The sequence below is a fragment of the Natator depressus genome, chromosome 3 (assembly GCF_965152275.1).
Source record: "Natator depressus isolate rNatDep1 chromosome 3, rNatDep2.hap1, whole genome shotgun sequence".
Taxonomy (NCBI): domain Eukaryota; kingdom Metazoa; phylum Chordata; order Testudines; family Cheloniidae; genus Natator; species Natator depressus.
Window position 1 is genome coordinate 174981152 of NC_134236.1, and position 18866 is coordinate 175000017.

Here is an 18866-nt window from a genome sequence, read left to right on the forward strand (position 1 = left end):
TTCTATGGCAGCTGAGCAGTGGTGTCCGTGAAAAAATTACAGCTCCTCACAACCATTGATCCTGCTGCTTTGGTATCTACAGTGCTGCCTTCTAGGGGCTCATTTAGAGACAGAGGAGGAAGACTGAACAGAAATTGCAATTTAAAAATTGCTGGAAATTAAAAGAACTTTATTTTTACTCTTATTAGAGCAGACAGCTCAGAGACCATTGGTAAGGTTCACAGGCACTGGTGTGATCATTGCAGCACTCCAGGCACTATGATCAGCTTTACTGGAGAGAATGGCAATTGACACAGTAACTTACGGCTCAAGCTAGAGCATGGAAATTAGGGAGAGGCTGGGGGAAAAACTGAGATCGAGTTTCCTGTTTTAAGGATAGTCGCACTCTGTGCTGATCCTCACACTTCTGGCAACGCTTGCTATTGCAGAGCAGGAAAGGCTACTGATTAACTCTGAGGGTATGTTCCCTTTTAAAAAACCTATATTGGATCTGAGCATCAGACGGGGCATCAGTGACGTCTCGTGAGTTCTAAACCTGGTTCTGACACCCACTCCATCCGTAGAGGACATCAGTTCCCTTCTCTCCCTCAGTGTCCCCATCGGTAAATTGAGGATGCTGATAATAGCCCTTGCCTACTGTGCAGGAGTGCTGTGGGGATTAATTAGTTCCTATTTTAAAACTGCTTTGAAATTTACAAATGCTACCTAGGTGCGAAGCACTATCACATCTAATAGGAAGTGTCCCTATAGAGACTACAGGGATGCTTTCAGTTATTTCTACAGCAGGTAGGTAAGCAGATGGTAGATAGAGAGACAGAAAGCTTAGAATTATGTCAGATTTGTGGTAAATTACGCCAACTTTGCATTATCTAATTTGTAATTGGGATATCCAACATACTGTGGATAGTAACTATCATATTATGATATCTTTTATATTGTCTGCTGCATTGCACTTCCATATTTATCTCTTCCTGCCCTGGAATGTGAATAACAGATCATATACATCACTAGTATAAACCCACTGAAATCAGTGGAAGACATACCATGATGAATATGGCCCACAGCGTCCATCAACAACATGGTACTAACACTTTTAACCTACAATGAACATCTTGTTGTTCTGTATATTTAAATAGCCAAACTTTTAAAAAATGTGGGCTTGGACATGCAGCCTGGCACCATACAAAGGGTGGTTGGCTTTTTTCTTCATGTAAGTTACACACATTATACAAACTGCACTAAAGGCCTGATGTTCCGGTACGAATCCCTCCTCTTTAACTGGTGAGACTTTCATGGGGGAAGGGAACTGGTACATAGCATCGTGCATAAGTTACCCACTGCAAGGAAAGAGGAACAAGGCCACACAATTGATTTCTAATTTAAGAGACAGCCTGAATGAGATACTTTTTTTCCTATTATCTTGAAGGCCGTGGCAAGAATTGCCCGTTGAAGTAAAATACCTTCTGTTCGTTTTCCCTGACATCTCAAGCCCCAGCCTCCATTAAATGGAACCTGATGAAACTGAAATACAATTTGGAGGAGTATATCTGAGTATGAGACCACGTTGATAAAAATAAAACGTCTTTCTGCTCTGGCATTTGCTGTAAGTTCCGATACCAAATATCTGGTTTGAAAGAAGCTGGTATTTTTAGTGGATTGCTTTAAGAAAGTGGACCAACTTCTGCCTTCTTTTATCCCTCCAGGTAACCACACTGAAGTCAATGAGCATTGCAAACAGAATTGGGCCCACGATCTTGAATCACTGTAGATAGATGGAATCCAAGGGCAATTTGTATTATCGCCACATGTTGTGCTTGAAAATTATCTAAGGAAAAGTGAGATTATATTTGATCCTTCTGGTGGTAAACTAGAGAAATGGGTTTGTACAAAGCCTAGAGCCATATTTCCTCAAACAGTGCTAGTGATAGAAGTAGCTATAGTGACATGAAATAGTGAAAGTATATGTCCCTGACTGTTTCAGACCCTGTCCCACTCCAACCCTATGTAATTCAGTGTCAGTAGTAATCTGTCATCTGAGACCCAGGGCCTGGGCTGGGAATGGCACAGAGTTACAAAACTCTCACCACATGTCTCAGGTCAAATACTCCACTGATTAAAACATGATGTAATACAGACAACAGTTTTAAAGAGACCCAGTGACCTACCCTCCTAGTTTAAATGAAGATGCAATAATGATGGCCACAGAAGGGAAGAGAAAACAAACACAAGACTGAAAGAGAGAAACCAAATATTTACTCCGGTTTGTAGCTCTCTTCAGGCTATCATGATGTCTGAAAGAAAACATGAAAATTGAGACACTAGCAAACAGGAGAGAGAACGTGGCCTTTCATGGTCCTATATTTTGCCATCTAGAGTGATGGGATTTTTGTCTTGTTTCATCTCCAAGTGTGATTTCACATTACTCTGTCCAAACATGATCACTAGGTATAATACTTGATCTTGCAAACTCTCACTTAAGTGTTTAGTTCTTATCTGAATCCAGCAGGAACTGTGAGTGCTTAGCACCTCTGAAAACTAGACCCAAAGTTGTATAGCCAGGCAAAGATGGAAATAGAACCTAGGTCTCCTGAGTCCCAGCCCAGCATCCTACCCATTGCACCATGCTGCTTGTTCTTGCCATACAGTTTATTGTTGTTACTGTAAATTGGAATCTACCATAGTTGTATTGGGTTCATTTCTAAGGCCCTCACAGCTTCTCTGCAAGTATACTTGAGATTAGCCCTGATTCATCAACTTATTGCCAGCAATCAGTGTGACTGTACCAGTTCATCCCTCAAGTGCAGAGGAAGAAGACTGTTTTCCATTTAGTTGCCCCTCAACCTGTCGGGAAATTTGGGGCATATGTTAACACTAACCCCGGGAAAGCAACCTCCACTCACTCATTGGTAGAAGATACTGAGGAAACATCACAAATGCAAACTGTTGGAGTCTCCTTGTCCTTAGGTGGGAATAATCCATCTAGGGTAAAACTTGTACCTTAGCAAAGGGGTTCATTCCCACAGTGCACTATTTATATGTCAAAACCAGAGGGCTTTGTTCATCCATTTTTGAGTTATTAATGAGCCAGAAAAAGTTTTCTTTTCAGTTTTTTAAACTGAAAAATATCTGGGTTGGATTTGCCTCTCTACTTTCCCATAATTCAAAAATAGCTGAAGGGATTCCCCTCAGACGTGCCATAAAAAAAATCACTCCTAGGCTGAGACTAAGCAGGTCATGGAAAATTTCAGCCCTAAAAGGAGGATTTATGAAAATAAGGTGTTACAATGAAACTCCATGGGCAATGAGACTGGAACTATGATAAGAATATGCTTCACAGAAAGAAAGAAAGAAAGAAAGAAAGAAAGAAAGAAAGAAAGAAAGAAAGAAAGAAAGAAAGAAAGAAAGAAAGAAAGAAAGAAAGAAAGAAAGAAATTGCTTAAAGTATATAAGATCCTAACACTTCTGGAGACCTAGACTGCACAGCTATTTGGTTTTCTAGAAAAGCCAAATAAATACAATTGTAATAAGCCTCTCCTTCCTTCACACCTGCTCTGATGGAGGCTAAGTACTGTATTATCTGATTGACTTACTTAGCAATAATAGAGGAATCCAAAATTTTCCACTGCCGCTTCTGCCAAGTGCTACAGAGATCTGATCAGAATGATAGAAGAATGGGGGCCAATGCTCTGATAATAGACCCAACCTAATCAGTCTGTGAACAGGGCTGCTGTCATTTATGAGTGGCTGCAGCAATGTTTCTCACTTAACAAGGTCTGATAAGATACACTGAATATGCTCAAGCAAAATCTATCACCTAATCTGTTAAACAGGTAAGAGATTGTTTAAATAATTAAAGCCAGGGGTTCTACACCAACTCATTTGGAAACAGGGAACGTGTGACTTGAACAGATAATGTGAAATTTTTTAACAGTTGTCACATTTGCCACATTTCAGCAGCTGCTGCTTTATCCTGAACAATTGAGATCATTGTGCTAAAGCATGCTGGGAGGACAGTGGCAAAATGTAGGGCACGTCATGAATCAATGGACAAAGAACTTCAAAAGCTGTGTCAGTCATTGCCTAGGTTTACATAATATGTACTCTCAATGAAATATACATGAACAGCATCTGTTTCTGCTTTTAAGATCACAATGTGCAATGTCAACCATCACCCATTGGATGGAAACTGGTTGACAGGATGAGGATCAGCCACTCTAATGCGCAACAAGGAGGAAGCAGTAGATAACTCCGTTGGGAAGCTAGTGAAGTGGGTGTATCTAAATGACCTGAACTTGTGTCTTCTTAGACACTTATAAGTAGGTTAGAGAAACTAGAACTAGAAAGGATAAATCTTAGCAAGAATCAAAAAGGGATTGGACATTTGTATGGAGCTCCAGAGTATCCAGAGTTATCATAAAGAACAATAACAATTTTTGGAAGGGATATTAAATCTCAGGATTCAGGGCTCAAACCAATCTCTAACTATTAGGGTATGTCCATATACCATTAAAAAAAACCCAGTGGCTCCAAGTCTCAGAGCCCCTAGAGCAAACATTCAGGCTCAGGCTGCATCACAGGGACTGAGACCCTGCGTCTCAGAGCCGAGGCTCTAGCCCAAGACCAAACGTCTACATGGCAATTTTATAGCCCTTCAGCCCAAGCCCCATGAGCCTGAGTCAGCTGACTTGGGCCAGCCGTGGCCTTGCCACAGGTCATTTATCTCAGTACTACAAAACATGCTATAAAGAACAGCCCTGCACTTGCATGGATGGGCTAGAAGAATTGTTGGGTCAAGTCTCCCTCACAATGGTTTAAATCAGGAGTCAGTCCACTGAAGTGATGGAGTCACAAATCTGTGAAACTGCTGAAAGTAGAATAAGAACCAGGCGCGTTCAGTCTTTTCCTGTGTCTAGCGCCTGCCATTCTAGGACTACATGGCAAGTGTCAGACTGCCACTGTGCTAAGATAAGCTTGAGAACTCCATAGCTAGAGCTCCACCAATGTTCCTAAGCACCATTCTAGTATATCTGAGATGTAGAGATGCTGAATGTTTTGGATCCATTAATTTTATTACATATTTATGAATTTTCAAGTGTCATCAACTGTTGTTACACCAGAAAAAAGGATGGTTTTTATCAGCAGATAAAGAGAGTCAGTAATGCAAAGGTTTCCGTGTGTCAAAAACAACAATAATTCGCTTTCTAATGATCTCTCTAGAAGTGAGAAATCCTCATTAGCTTATTGGCACCTGGAAATAGTAGAAACACTTTTGTTTTCTATTGGTCTCCAGCATATCAAGAAACCGTCAGTGATGTCTCTTACTATCTAGTTATGACTCATGCCACCATGCCTTTAGGATATGTCCAAAAAGGTCTGACCCTCATTATATTGAATAAAGATATAAAGATTCAGAACATAAACTCCCATTTTCTTGTAGATTAAAGGTACTAATTAGGTCAAGATGGTGTCCTGCGTAAGGACTAATTCATTTCTATATTATTTACCCAGGAACTGGGCAATATACATGATTGCAAGATTATAAGAGACATGGCTGTAACTACTCATTTATCTATGAAAAGTTAATTTGTGCAAAATAGCAAGTACAGAAAGAGAGTGCTACTGCTGTGTTACTTATCCAACCTACATTTTACAATACCAAGTCACAGTGGGGTGTTAACATCATAAATAAGCATGTAAGTCAAGTAAAGAAAGATCTCCTAGGTATACAGCAATAGATATTGACACACTATTAGACATAGAGCCAAATATACATATGCTTAGCTGCAAGGTTTATTAGTCCCTTTTTCATTCAGTCTGAAAAGCTGCAGTGGGAACTGGTGAGTGGTTGTTGCTATTCCCTCTGAAAGCCCTGGGGATAGAACCTATGTTGTACCAGCAGATGGCACTGCAACTTTACCTTCAGAAGACATTGTAGGCAATTCAGAAGCATGGCACAAAAGCCTCACTGTGAAAACTAAGACAACGCTATGCCAAGTCTGCTGGTTTGTTTATTGTTGTTTTTTAACATATAGCCTTCAGCAGATTAGTTGGCTCTTATAATAAATACTAGAAATGGACTGTACAAGAAACTGTGCAGTTAAAACTGGCTTCAGAAGTCACTTTTCCGGTAATTTGCTTCCCATTTAACCTACTGCTGAAAAATAAAATCAGTCTGTTTGAAGGAAAAATAAGATACTGAATGTTGTTAAATTGACATGGGCTGGTCAAATATGGAAAGGCAACAAACAAAACAAGCTAGCAATATAACTATACCAACATACAGAAGTACAGCAGCAGAAATCAAATTCGTATACAGTGGCTTCTGTGTTTGCCCTAAGGCAGTAGTGGGGAAACCTTTGTATTTGAGGGTTCGGCGTGTAAGGCACTATGTAAAGAGTGAATAAAAATGTGCATTGAAAAGAAAGATGAATGAAGGGTGTTTACACAATGTGAATAAGTTCAATATGTTTACATTCAGACTACCTGGAGCAGGAGTTCTAAGTGTGGATTAAATTACTTGCTCTCCAGTAATAAATTGGTGTAATGTGGCTGCTCAGTGCATTCTTATGCCTAAGAAGATATAGATAACCTATTCATTCCCAATTCTGAGCCAGCCCAAAGTTACCTATACCACTTGACATAGTTTGCCTTTTTTCTGTTATCATTACAGATGAGTCCAAGCTGCATAATTCAGACCAGGATATGGATATACACCTCCAGAATTTAAGGGGTCTCAGAGCCTGGCATTTAGTTTATGGTTTCTCTTTTTATATTAGTCTCTTTTTCTTCCCCTTCCCGCCCCCCCCCCCCCCGCCAAAGTATCATCAAGTTGGATTGACCATGGCCCTGCACCTTGAATCATGATTTACACTAGAGTAAAGTAAATGGAAAAAGCTACCTTTCTGATTGGGTAGCATGTTGCACCCGCTTTACACATGTGTGGATAACTACACAAGGAGCAGGGAATGGTGAATCAGCCCGCGGTGTATTGCTACCACGCTCTGTAAGGACTCTCTGCTATGGGGGAGAAAATGTTATCTTAGTAGATGACAGGTACTGGTGGATTGTGAGTTACTGTCACTGCTTTTAAGAGTCTACAATCTTTATTTTACCCTTTTTATGGTGGATATTGTCTTACTTAGTGAATGGCACATCTCTGAGTGGAGAAACAGAGAAATACGATTTTTTTTTTTGCAGTTCCTCCTGTTAAGAGCAACATGTCTGATTTTGTTTTTTAGTCCTGGGAAGTTGAGCAACAGACCAACAGACAAATCTGACCCCTTTGTTTTTTTTACTGTCTTATTGCCAGGATAGCTGAGCCCTCTGAAATTGCTAAGCATTGTTCTGTTCTCTGATTCTGCATGGCCACTCTTAAAACATTCTTAGTTTTTCCTTTGCCAATTAAGCCAGCCTGGCAGCAGAGTATTTATTTCAGTGCTCTAAGGAAAGTATATGGTTGAACCATCATAGAAAGCCCTAAAGAATGGACCATGGGATTGAACTATAACCAGGTCCAAGCTGGGCTCCAGACAACAGGATAGTTGCTCACTAGACCAGTACTTCAGACCCACTGGAAGGCTACTCTGCTCACAGCCCTGCACTGAGTGTCTGATCCAAAGCCCACTGAAGCCCATAGAAAGATTCCAATTGACTGACCAGCACTGTCCAGGATCTCGGGTAGGCTACATATATATCACCTGGCAGGGTCATGCACAACCATGCCATGTGCTGGCCATTGTTTCACCCTACAGCCCTGTGTCCCCAGGCAGATGGCAGGCCTTGCTGAAAAGCTGTCTCAGTCTTGCTCCTCCCCAAGCCTTCCCACCCAGCAGGATCCATGAAGTAGACTGGATGCTCCACTGCTCAGGGTGGACTTGCAACCATAGTGCTGCAAAGAGTTAAGGAGCAACCTGTGCTGTGCCAGATTGCCCAGCTCAGCAGTAACCTGCAGCCCAGGCTTCTTTGCCTGTCTGGAAGAAGGCCCAGACAACTTTCTGGACTCCTCAGGTCATGTACATGATGCCACGCAAGGTGGAATTTGTGGATTGAGTATTCAGGGACAAAATTTGGAATTGGGTTGGATGGACAGTAGAGATGAACACGGTGCAGCTGGTGGGAGAGAAGGAAAGAGTGAGATGCAGTTGGGGAGAGGGAGTGTAAATATGGAGTTTGTGGGAATGGCTGGGGTGGGGAAACTGACAATAGAATTTTCCTAAGGGCAGGAGGTGAGTGATGGTGTGGAGAAGTGGGAAATATCTGTATTTTTGCTTATGATTATGATGCATGTCTTTGTGTGTGTTTATGCTGGGTTTCTTGCAATGGAGTTAGATCAAAAGGGGTTGTTAAAGGAATCAAGGAGGAAAGGTAAAACAATGAGACAGATAAGAGTCCTGGAGGAAACAATGGAAAAGCTATATTGGAGAATACCCATCTCCAGGCAAGCTGAGAGTGGTTTACTCTTCCTGAGGCTAAGCCTAGGATCAAAAGGAGGATACCAAACATTAGAAGAGCCTGCCTAGAAAAGGGTAGGGGTTGAGTGAGTGGCCAGAGACTGCCCAGGAAGCATCAGTGAGAGCTGACAGGCTGGCAGAGAGGCTCTCAGAGACAAAGACTGAGCTGTGACTTGAGCTGGCTGTTGGCTTCTCCCAGCCAGAGATGGCGGTCAGCTGAGCTGAGGGGAACTTATCAGAAGCAGGCAAGGAAAGCTTCAGAACCAGGCAAATAGAACTTTTATTCCCTGTGGCTTTGTTCTCTGTGCTTTGTACCTTTACGGGAAGGAATAAATCATGTTTGTTTTGAAGATGCTGTTTTAGAATTGCTTTAATCGGTTTTCTGGTCACAGGACCCTGGAGTGAAAGGGGTTACAGGTGCTAAATGTAGCTGGGCCTGTGGATTAATACAGTTGGGAATCAGGGGGACTGATGCTCAGAGATCCAGTCTCAGAGAAGCGGGGCCATGTGGTTCCACCCAGATTGAGGTGCAGGAAGCCAGGCTTGTCACATAAGGGATGCAGTTGAGAGGAACTAAAAGGAATTAAGGCACAGCTCACCCTGTAACTGTGACAGAGGGTTGTTTGGGGGTGGGGAGATTGAGGTTTTTGTGTGTTTGTTTTGATGGGGTGAGAGATGGCATGGAATGCGGGGTGGAGCAATGGAAGTTTTGGAGGGAAAGGAAGAGAGAATTGTGTAGGTGTGGGGAGAGAACCTAGTTTGTATTTTAACCTAAGAGCAGAGGTATTGTGTTGGGGTTTTTTGGGTGGGGGCAGATGTTGCCTTTGGAATGCACCAGATTGCACAGAATAACAGGTTGTCTTTTTTTTTTAATTCCTGGGCAGCATAATCCATGGCCCTACCATGGCCTTGGAACACCTCTCTGCAGATACCCTGGACCAGCTTTGTCTCCCTTTTTTCTACCCCATGACTCTAAAATACCCAGTTTGGGGCTGATCCTATGAAGTGCTGAGCATCTTTAACTGTCATGGTGAATGGAGGGTGCTCAATTCTTCTCCAGCTCAATCCTTTGCTTTGTGAGTTGTTCAAAAAAAGGCCTTGTCAGGCTACTTTGCACTCTCCTGTCTGGCCCCAGCTATACCCTCACCTCTTGAGGTGATGCTTTGAGGCATGGTTGAGACATAATGGGGCAGTGTGTTTCTGTATCTGTTCTGTGGGTGGCAAAGTAGAGGACAGGTTGTCACAGGTTGTCAGTCGAGCCCTTTTTGTGTCTCACAGGTTGTCAGTCGAGCCCCTTTTGTGTGATCCCAATTTCTTTTTCACTCCTCCACACAAAGGGATTGGCCACTTGTTTCCTGCAGGTGGGCCTTTTAGGGACCCTCCATCTCTAAAATGGAGGGCAAATGGGCCACCACCTTTTGAGATCAGTACATTAGAAAAATAGACGGGACTATATTCTATGACCAGATCAAAGGTAATACACTAAACACACATTGGCAGTGGTGGTGAGATCCAGTCCATCAAGGAAGGGCAAAACAAAAGAGAAATGATTAATACTGATCTTATCAAGGATGTTTCATCAATCCTCATAAAATTGTGAATGAGGTATATTATCCCTTAGTTAATTAAATAATTCCTTATCTTCAAATAGAAAACTATTTTGATTTCAAATTCAACTTGAAATATCCAGATCTACCCGTAATTTATTTACTCCACTCAAGTTTTTATAGGTGTTTATATTTTTTATCTGCAAAGTAGCCTACTTAAATCCTGATAACAAATGAACAAAGTATTGCCCGTCTTCCATCTCCTTAAGTCCCTTGTGAACAGGACCTCCTTTAGCTCCTGGAAACTGTGGCTAGTAAGTCCTCCGGTTGAATTATGCAGCATGTGCAGTCCACCAGGGTACCTTCACCAAGTGTGGTTATTATTTCTGCCTTATGCTCCAGGCACAACACAGTATAGCAGCAGATGGACAGAGGCCCTTTCCTACTCCCTGGGTCAGCCTTTTATGCTACTTGCTTTCTTCCCTGGGTTCTCCAGCTGGTGAGCTAATTACCTCCTTAGCTTGTTAGGCTCCCTTGAGATTTAAGTATCTCTTCTACCCTTCCAAACCCAATCAAGCTACCTAACTCCCTCCTACTCTAATCACACCCGGTATCCTGGGTGATCTAAGTGACCAGGCTGCTGGTCTCCAAAGGGACAGGTAGCTGCTAAGAGCACCCTGTGACACCCAAGAATAAACTGGAGTCCCTCTCTGGTGACAGTTTATTTGGATCAGATGGTCTCCACTTAAACAGAAAGTGTATTGACCTCTTAGCTTCTCCACAAGAGAAGGGCCAGCCTACCACAGTTCCACTGCCACCCAAGCTGCTTTGGCTGCATTGTGGATCTGCTCCAAAGGCTACTGAATTCTGTGGGAGCCCTTTCACCTATTAACTAACATGTTGTAACAATATACTTTTGATCCTAGACAAGGCCTAAGAAATCTGAAGCTGGAGAAGTTAACTATTCTCCTAAGCACCTAAGAAATACTAAGTCCAGATCCTCAAAGGTATTTGGGCACCTACATCCGATTGAAATCAATGGAAGTTAAGCACCTAAACACCTTTGAGTATTTGGGCCTAGTGTCTTCTCCAAAAGCCTGCATATTTTGGCCTCCTTGATCACTTCCTGCCCCCTCTTTACTAACTCTACCAATCTAAAGGCCTTTGCAGATAGTATATAGGGGCCATGCCTATGACTGTGAATGCATATAGAGAGGAGGCCTATGAAGGAAGAAGGTGCCCTTTTTGCAGTCAGCCTGCGACCTCTCACTGAACATTCCCTGGGCTGTCTGCAGATATTTTCTCAATCCTCACCCCATACTAATGGGTAAAGAGACTTAGGCACAGATTTTTAAAAGTATTCCGATGTTGTTGTACTCAGTGGTGCAGTGCCTAACTGATTTAAGTTTCATCTTCCAAAGGGATTTAGGCTCTTAGGAGCCAAAATCCCATTGACATTCAATGGAATTTTGGCCAAGTACCTAAAACATTTTGGAAAATGAGACTTAAGCTCTTAAATCAGTTAGGTTGTTGTAACACTGAGTACAGCACTGCCTAAATACCTTTAAAATTCTGGACCTTACAGGTGATAGTGGACATCAAATTACATATGTGTTTGCAATACAAAAAGGTCAATACAATTTGGGGCTGCAGAGGCAGGATCACATAGTGGAGTAGAGAAATTAATAGTTTATACAGCTGTGGTGTGACTTACCTCTACTGATATATTATATTCAGTTCTGGGTACCACATTGCCAAAAACATAATGACAAACTTGACGAAATCTCAGAGAAAAGCACCAAAACTACCAGGGGCTTATAACAGGAAAGCAACAAAGGGCTAATTATGTATAAACTGAATAAGATATGACAAGTAAACAAATATTTATGGGTATAAACACCAAGAAGGAGAAAGAAAGAAAGATGTAGGGTGTCGCAACTTAGGTTCTGTGTGAGATGTAACTATGAATAAAAGAAGAAAGATTAAGACGTGAAATGTGAGCCCCATCACCTGGGACCTTTAAAACCAGACTACTCACTAGAGAGTACACTGGAGACAGTAATCCTGCATGGACAGTGAGAGGCTCTGGATGTCCAATTGATTTAAGGTATTTTGGCTCCCACTACTCTAGTACCTGAGCACCTCACAGTCTTTAATGGTTTATCCTTATAACACGCCTGTGAGGAGGAAAGCGCTATCTTCCCTACTTTACAGATGGAAACAAAGGCACAGAGACCCAGGTCCTCAAAAGTATTTAGGTGCCTCAACACCTTTAAAAATCTGGCTCTGTGTCTAGGATGCACAAAGGCATTTAGGCACCTAATTACCTTTGAGGATTTAGGCCTAAATAACTTGCCCAAGGTCACACAAGAAGTCCCTGGACCATTATTTCCTTCTCTAACAGCTGGGAGTCTATAATTTACCAACCCTTATCTCTAATAATTTCCTCTGTCTAATTTGAATGTAGCCAATACTGTCTTTCAGAGGTTTTCTGAATTTGAGAACTTCATACAATAAAATAACTAATTAGCAAAGACATGTTCCAACTTAAACCTGTTTCTACATATATGTGGAAATGAATCTCTGTATAGATACTTTTCAGTGATCCCGGTATCCTCTACATTGAGCATGGTTTTATCACTGTTGCTGTATCACACAGAATTTATTTACTAACCTAATTTTATCTGGAAAACCTCACTTCTCTATAGCATGACGGGTACTTCTGAAACATCAGGCTGTATTATCTTGTTTACCATGCATTGCATTGTCATACCAGGTTACAGAAATGCTGTAATATAATGTACTGCACTATAAAATGCTGATGACACTGAAAGTTAAAAGCTTATGCTCTAATAAATTTGTTAGTCTCTAAGGTGCCACAAGTACTACTGTTCTTTTTGAAAGTTAAAAGTACATGCCTGTGATTTTTCAACACCTGAGAGCAGAATTATTCAATTAATAGCGATGCTCTTCATGGGCCATTTTCATACTATCTCACTAAACTGAAAGGGACTGAGAATAGTCTACATCACAATTAGACACCAGTGCCTGGCCCATGCCAGCTGACTCTGGCTCACGGGGCTCGGGCTGCATGGCTGTTTAACTCCATTGTAGTCTTCAGGGCTCAGGCTGGACCCCAGGCTCTAGTACCCTGCTAGGTGGGGAAGGTCCCATAGCTCGGGCTGTAGTCATTCAGCTCCACAACCTGAGCACCATGAGCCCGAGTCAGCTAGCATGGGCCAGCTGTGGGTTTTTAATTGCAATGTAGCCACACCCAAAATCACCTCTGATGGAAGAGACACCAAAGCAATAGTGTTAAACCAGGGCTAAATTTGGCCCATTGTATTATTGGAATATTGGCATATCTCTGTGGTTGCTGTAATTCCAGTCCGATTTATCTCTCTAGGCTCAGCAAGGAGTTTGTTAAGCTTATTTGTTTGAAAGATTATATCTGAAAATTTGTCTTAAAGAGAGCTCTATCTAGTGTTACATTATGAGACTAGCAGTCAGGACTCCTGGGTTCCGCTGGATCTCTTTGTTGCTTTGGGCAAGTCAGTTGAACTCTACTTCTCTATCTCAGGGCATTCAGCTGTAAAATGGGGATAATAATACTTGCTTACAGAACAGGTTGCTATGCGGCTTAACAGTGTTGTCTGTGATGTACAAACTGGACTGTGTGTAGTTCTTGCTGAGGTCAGCCAACCAGCGCAGTAATTGAGGGTAATTTAAGCACGTCTATCTGCAGTGGGGGGCAAGTTGTGATAACCCCTGAATACACTGCTCTCCTCTTCTCCCCAAATGGGCTACAGCTGAGAGTTTTATGACTCAAAATTAGATTCCCAAATTGGATTCTAGAGAGGTATTGTCAAATTCAGCATTTCAACATGATCATAGGTTGCACAGAGTTTCCCATCACTGATGTGAGTTAGTCTAGGGTTAGGGTTAGGGTTAAAAAAAGTTTCTGCAGAATAAACCTCTCTCTCTTTTATATCTCCTGTAAACTATAGGGGGAAATACCTTGATAAATGTTAGGCCTGAGTGATCTGCTTGTTTACAAAGCACTAGTCGTATCTTTGGCTATTAAAGTCAGAGGCTGAAGGATCTAGTTGTTACCAAATTAACAGGAAGCACTCTTTAGTTATTCTTGTACTGTAAAATACTCCACATTCTCATAACATTATACTGTAATTGACTTCCGTACTCACCATTCCCCATCTGTACTCCCATGGCAAACATGGCTGCCTCAGCTTCCGACTCTAGTGTTGCTGGTTTTGTGAGCACATGAATGGTGAGTTCTGAAAACAACGGCCAATGAGATCAGAGTGATTTGCATAACAGCTCTTCAGTGTTTGAGAAGCATCCACAGATATTATGGAAACTCTTTCAATCTGCCCAAGAGTCCTCATTATTAGCTACTCACAGTATAGGGATTTGCATCTTCTTATTATTGAGAAATTAGGGTACAATAACTATGCAACTAAGACCTCAGTACATGAGTGTCCAAAGAAGTGAAAAATGAGAAATAAGTTTATATTTGTGGATCAGTACCTGTACAGCATCCCAGTGCTCTGATTGGCTGAGACCATTCCATTTCAGGATTATATTGTATAACAGTCCTAGCAGATTCTTTTATAATGCTCCAGATAGACATAAACAGGTATCCCATGAAGATGTACATAAACACAGATGTGATTTGACGATTCCAGGCCAGAGTCTAGGATTCCACCAAACTGCATACAGAGAGAACAGGTCTGAGGGACGGATGCAAAGATGTCAGAAAGCTCACTTTTGTTCATTCCTCATCCTTGGGCTGATGTGTGCAGGGCTAGGCCCCTGGTGTAAATTAGAGCAGCCCTCAGGCTGCTCTGAAGTGCATAGGTACTAACATGCACCAGCTGCCAACAAGTAGGATTACATGTAGGGATCGGCAGGGTGCAGAGAAGCCCCAGTCTTTCCTCCTTTGCTGCAGGTTTGTCTCCTATGCTGGCAGAAGGGGATAGTGGTGTTGTGTAAGCTGCTATGCTGATGTATACATTAATATATATGTTAGTGCTATGTTGGTGTATAAGCTGCTGTGCTAGCTCTATAACCCTAGATGGTCCTCCAGGTACTGGGTGCTTGTTCCAGGGCCAGATCGATAGCCATAACCTGCCCAAGATGTGATGCAAAATAGCCTGCCCCACACCAAAGAATTTCTAATGGAAGGTGAATATCAAGTATTTCTGTAATCATCAGTAGTAGATCTAAGGGGCAGGTAGGCTGGCATTTGTCAACTTAGCCCCCACCCACTCATGTAAACAAAGGGCCGAGAACTCATCCTGGGGCTGAGAAAGCGGAGATGGAATGACAGGAAAGAAGTGAGGCACAGAGGCGGGAGACATGGGAGGGATGAGAATGGGAGCTAGGCCCTAAAAGACCAGAGTAGGGAAGTGGGCCCTGATAGAGCCCTAGAGGAGGGGCTGAGCAGATGGTAAAGCCCAGATCCTCAAAGATATAGTGGGAGTTGGGCTCCTAAATACCTTTTGAGTATCTGAAGGTTAGACAGGTGCACCAGGGGAAGTAAGCGGAACCATGTGTAGGGAGAGAAGAGGAGATACAGACATGATGTTCTAAACAAGATAAAAATCGATAGGAAATAACATGAAAATAGAAGGGAGAGATGGTGACAAAAGGGAAAGGAATGAGGCACAATGTAAACATCTCCAGATCTCCTTCTAGCCCCCTCCCCACTCCCAGACCTCATGCAAGGTGCTGCTATTGGGTCTCCTCAGATCATTTTCCTACTGGCATTTTTTCTTCTTTTCTTCTGCCTTGCAAGCAGGACAGCTGATGAAGGAGTCAGGAAAGGGAGCTTCTGAAGGGAGAGAGAGAAGAAGGATGGGAGTCCCAATGAAAAGCACAGTCAGTTACAGCACCTAGTTTATTGCAGGTGCTAGGCAAAACAAATAACAACAATAAAAAAGAAGTATTGGGCTGAGTTAGGGGAGCAGAACTGTATTGAGGAATTTTAATTATCTCCTTATATAACACCCTAGAAAAGGGAAATGGAAAAAAATTGAAAGACCAAGTTCTCCCTGCAGGTGCAACATACAGATCACTGAGGAAGAACAAATCTATGGCCTATGGGCCTGAACTAAGGCCCACTAATTCCATGGAAAGATTCTGATTGACTTCAGTGGATCCTAAGAGCTGGATCCTGACCCCATTTTGAGGTCAGTGGGAATTTTGCCACAGAGTTCAGTGGGAACATGACCAAGCCTGTGATGGGAACATGGAAACATGATCAATGGGAATATGATCAAGCTTTAGCCAAAAGGCAAGAAAAATACATTAATTCATGTCAAATGTATTGTAAATTACATTAATGTCTCTATATATGCAAGCATTGGCTATATCATTAATGATATCATGAATCTGTATTCTTAACCTTCATGCTTACTTACCTGTGTATTTTAACTATATAGGCTTACCTGTATGAATCCTTATAAAACAAAAACAAACAGTTAACAAAAAGAATACTCTTATAAGGATTGGTGGATCAAGGGTAAAATTTTCAAAAAGCACCTCAAATTCCTGTCTGTTAGTGATTTTTGAAAATTTTACCCTAAGAACATATATTTTTAGTTTAACTAGTTGTGCATTTTCATTTTGGAACATTCATTTTACTTAGCTTTCCTTAGTTTGGACTACAGCTTTGAATTCAATAGTTAGGGCTGGTTGGGAATGTTTTAAATAAAATGTTTTAAATCAGAAAATGCCTATTCAAGTAAATATAAATTTCCTCACAGGACAGGGTCAGTTTCACTGAATTTCCCATATTGAAAAAAAAAATTAAAAAGTTTCAAAATTGTCAAAATGGGATAGTTTGACATTTTCAGAACAAAAAAGTTTAGTTTTTCTGATTGAAATGACATTTTGTTTCCAAATTTAAGTTACAGTTAAAACTGCTTAAAAATTAAAATGTTACAACTAAAATGAAATGTTTTGAAATTATCAAAATGAAATCTTTAATTGACCAGCCTGCAATTTTATTTATTTTTTTTTAATTTTTTTTTTTGAGTTTTCAATTATTTTGTCCCAATTCAGGACTGGGAAAAATTTTGAAATTTCAAAAATCTCAGAAGATGGGAAAATCATTTCTTGCCCATCAACCCTGACTTTGCCAGTAGTCATATTTGTCAGCAAAGTTAGCATTTTTTTTCTTCCTGTCTCATGGAAATACTAAGCAGTGCTAGGTTGACATTAGCTTTGCATAGGAATGAGCAGGGTGTATATATTCTGTTTAAGAATAATCTCCCTGAATATTCATTTTAAAGATAGAAACAGTGGTTACAATATTTGTATTAGTATTGATTGATTGAAGTTTCAGGAGAGAAGCTGAATCAGAAGAAAGAATGTGTGTACTTAGGAAGTACACTTAGTGCCATCAGAGAGAGAGCTGAAGACAGTGGCCGCGTTAAGCACCTGCAACCCATGCAATCACAGTAGTCCCTGAGTCAGCAAGGGGACCCCTGAAAACCAGATCCAGCCCATGTGGGCCTTCTGTTTGGCTCACTGGACATCAGTTGCTCCAACCTGCTCCTTCTGGGGAGTCTGCTCTAAGAATATCCCCATCATCCACCCTCAACTCCGCCCTGGACTTCATGTAGCTCAGGCACCTGCGCTCCCTTGCCTAGTCCTGGCTGCAGTGTTCCCATGCTGACCCGCCTCTGAGTGCCCGCTCTCCCACCTCCAGCTCAGAGACACTCTGCAAGGAACACAAGGGCCAGAGCTGCCAGGAGCCTGGGGCCAGCTGGCACCTGATAGCAGAACACCTTTACAGCAGAGCCCCCATGGGGAGCAGGAAAGAACAGCTGACTACCAGCAGGCCAAACACAAGGCCCTGAATGGTGACTCTGCTCCCTGTGCTCCACTGCCAGGCAGCCCTTTTCCCTCCCTTGCAGAGCATCCTCTGAGCCTGCAAGTCCCGGTGCTGGGCCTGGGCAGAGGGTGGGGATGTGTGGGGAAGCTGCAGCCTGGGACTGGTCATGGGGGCATAGGGGCTGGAGCTGCTGGGAATCTAGGGTGGACCCAGAGGTGGAGACTGGACAGCAGAGCCCCAGCTGGGAGCAGGAGCCGGGCACAGGCAGGGAAAGTCAGGAACAGGATGGGCTCTGGGAGGAATTACCTCTACTTCTATGGACCTTTCCCATCTCCCACACTGTCCCCATTGTCTTCCCAGTCTGAGGTAGGGGCTCCAGAATTGAGCTTTGCAGGGGTCTCCATAGGACAGACACTACCACTGTCTGCAGAACTGGAAAGAGGAACTCACTGTGCATGGACAGCAGTGAAAAAGGTGGCAGGAGTACGGTGGGACTGGCAATTAAGTAGCAAACTGAAAGGAAAAGTGTATGCTATGTGTCTGTGTCCCTGGCTGTTCTCTGGTTTAGAAACAATAGGCCTTGTGGTGATAGAAGAAGAGACAATACAGGGAGCAGATAATAATATACTGAGGAGAATGGCAGGCAAGCAGAGGGTAGACAAAGTGCACATGGAAGAAATCAAGATAAACTTGGGACTTTTGGTGACAGGCTAGAGAGCTCATGTTTGAGGTGCGCTGGACATTTGGATAAGGATGGGAGAACAACCAGCAAAGAAAGCCTAGAAGAAAGAGGACAGCAAGAAAGGACATGGAAGATGGAGGATACGATGGAAAGTCTCTGTCAAGAGAAGTTTAAAGAGAAAAGAACTGGAACTCCAAGACCTATGAACCCATGACATGGACCAGAGGAATGGTGAAAAATTATGGGCTCCTCTGACCCTGTGTAAATGGGAAAAGAAATCAGGAAGTGAAGTGTAATGTGTTAATATTATGCTGACTACATTTGTT